Consider the following 3,191-nt stretch of genomic DNA (forward strand, 5'->3'; position numbering starts at 1 on the left):
ATAAATCCATTGCGATTAGAAACCAGTGACTCTACAGCCAGGGCTCGATGGCGATGTAAGATAGAAAGAATGGGGAGTTAGGGCTTCGGTTTCCTCTGTAGCCAGTTTCAATTCCAAATCATTTGCCGACATGCGGACTCACTTCTCTTTTATGGGATGACTTTTATTATCCAAGTTGTCTATTTACGTGGGTGAATCAAGTACAACAAGTCAGGTCAGAGCTTTGTGGTAGAAGATTGGGCTCTGCTACGCAGATCCACTCAACTAGGAAAGAAGTACGCATTGCTGACTGACTGTTTGAACGATCCTAGTTACTAGTAGCTAATCAAGTCAGAGTAGGGTGGCCGAGAAGCTTCTTGCCGGTGCCCCCAAAAGCAAAGCACAGACTCTACTCACCCACGCGTTTTCCACCTACGGAGGGAGAAATCATCAAAATATCCTCATCCCCTGAAAGGGAACCCGAAAACAGGACGAGAGTGGATAGGGTGACTAAGGAGGCCGTAAAAATTAGTAGTGCATTTTTGAAAGATAAGATTACAAAAAGGCGAGAGCAGCATAATTGTTAGTTAGGGGTAAGAGGGGACGGGCCCGTATAGAAAGTCAATCCTTCTTTTTCCGATATGCCGCTCCGCAAGCAAGGAGTGCCACGCACGAGCGGAGCGAAAACTAAGCAAGGGGAATTCCGTCATTCCATGGAAAGCATGCGAAATCCTTTGATTGTTTATAGAATCAAAATAACTATATAGTCTTTCTTGTTCCACTTGCAAGGCAAGGAAAATAAAATGTCAGTTTCGTTATTACAACCTTATTTTTTTATGTCAAAGACAAAAAGCTACACGCAAATTCTCATTGGATCTCGGTTGTTCTTAACAGCGATGGCTATTCATTTAAGTCTTCGGGTAGCACCACCAGATCTTCAACAAGGTGGAAATTCTCGTATTTCGTATGTACATGTTCCTGCGGCTCGGATGAGTATAGTTATTTATATCGCGACAGCTATAAACAGTTCCTTGTTCCCATTAACAAAACATCCCCTTTTTCTTCGCTCTTCCGGAACCGGTACAGAAATTGGTGCTTTTTCTACTTTGTTTACGTTAGTGACTGGGGGTTTCGGGGAAGGCCTATGTGGGGTACCTTTCGGGTGTGGGATGCTCGTTTAACTTCTGTATTCATCTTGTTCCTTATTTACCTGGGTGCACTGCGTTTTCAAAAGCTTCCTGTCGAACCGGCTCCTATTTCAATCCGTGCTGGACCGATCGATATACCAATAATAAAGTCTCCAGTCAACTGGTGGAATACATCGCATCAACCTGGGAGCATTAGCCGATCTGGTACATCAATACATGTTCCTATGCCCATTCCAATCTTGTCTAACTTTGCTAACTTCCCCTTCTCTACCCGTATCTTGTTCGTTCTGGAAACACGTCTTCCTATTCCATCTTTTCCCGAATCTCCCTTAACGGAAGAAATAGAAGCTCGAGAAGGAATACCACTAAAAACCTAGTTCGCTCTCAAATAAAAACCTAGTTCACTCGCTAAAGCATCCATGGCTGAATGGTGAAAGCGCCCACCAACCTAGAAAGGCAAAATGGGTCAAAAAGTAGGTTCGATTCCTGCCGGATGCACTGCCTCTTAAAGACAGAAACAGAGGAGGGAAAGAAGGTAGTATAGGGAACTTGCTTTTGGATTCTTATCGAAAGTGAATCCCTCTAACACTTCTGTTAGTGTTTTATGAGAAAATCTTTTATAGACACAACAAGTGTGAAAATCCTTAGTCACTAGGCAAGAAAGCTCGATGGGAACAAAAAGGATACAATTAGTTCAGAATCAAAAAAATGTACAATTTCAAAGGAAAGAAGGAATGGCAAGTTTCCCTCCATTGAACATCAATCAATCTAGAAATAGGTAAAGGAAGGCGTATCACAGGGGTATTTTTCTTTTTTCTATTCACTTCCGTGGGGTTCTAAATTGAAAACATGAACACAAACGAAATCGTATTGAAATTACATAAAAAAAGAAAAGGGAGGAGTAGCTCTTGGTTTAAAGAAAAGGGAGGAGATGGATCGAATTCAGTCTTTTTCCTTTCTTTGATGATCTTCAACACATCTATTTGAATTCCCTGCGAGTGAAGGATTTCTCGTATGGAGAAAAACCTCTTGAGCGCTATCTGATCTTATTTTTGTATTTCAAATATGGGACCTGCCTTTTTAATGGGACATCCCGGCAACAGGCCTACTCATGCATGTGGCCAAGTACTCGACCAATCCTCGGAGCGAAGGGATGAACGAATTCTCGAGGTCTGGTTCATTGAGGTCAGCATCACATGAAACCTTTAGCACTTCCGTTCGATATTGGATGGAGTATGGCTGGAAGGTCAGCCTAGCTAGTCTTGTCAATCGGCCCTGACTCATCTTCTCCTTGGTACCTACCGCTATTGAACTGCGGTACCTATATTCCTGAAACAAGACAGACCTTCATGAAGACCTTCTATTTTGGAATAAGATCGGACATTTCCACATTGAGGTGAAATTACATATGAGGAAAATAATCCTGGACTACGAAAGCTGCCCTTGTGTGGTAGAACCAGGTCTTCCACCGGGCGGTCAGCCAAGTACTGAAGCCCCTATCTTGATATAGAATAGAAGTGAGTTCACACTAAAAATAGAAGAAGCCCTATGATTTTTTAGCCCTGCTATCAATCACTTCGGTAAAGGGATCGAAAGATTATGGTCTGAAATAGAGATTTGAGAGTCCCTCGTGTGAGTACGTGCTGAAGAGCAAGGAGTGAAAGTGCGTTCATCTTTCTTTCTGCTAGTTGTTTCCTGCTAATAGTGATTAGTGAGTGCCCCATACATAGCCAATGTCCGCCCGTGTTCACATCCAGTCTTCTCTGTACACTAGTGCAGCTTCCAGCTCTATGCTATGTATGGTAGTCGTTTGACTCGGGAATCCCTGATAAAAGCTTTTAGTCCGTGCCTGGCAGTTTCAGCCGTGGTCCAGTCCAGCAGCCTCTTTTCGATCCAAGAGTCGCATGAGAAGAAAGCTTCCGGTTAGCTTCAGTTAGTGTTAGTTAAATAGAACGGGAACCTCGTAACTATGCCAAGCCCGATCTTGGTTCCAATGCTGCAGAGAAAGGTTATGGGTAAAAAGAAGGTCTTTATCCTGGTGCTGCGGAGACCGGTGTTGCTGAT

Source organism: Triticum urartu, chromosome 3A (genome assembly GCF_056163025.1).
Source record: "Triticum urartu cultivar PI428250 chromosome 3A, HENAU_Tu73, whole genome shotgun sequence".
Classification (NCBI taxonomy): Eukaryota; Viridiplantae; Streptophyta; class Magnoliopsida; order Poales; family Poaceae; genus Triticum; species Triticum urartu.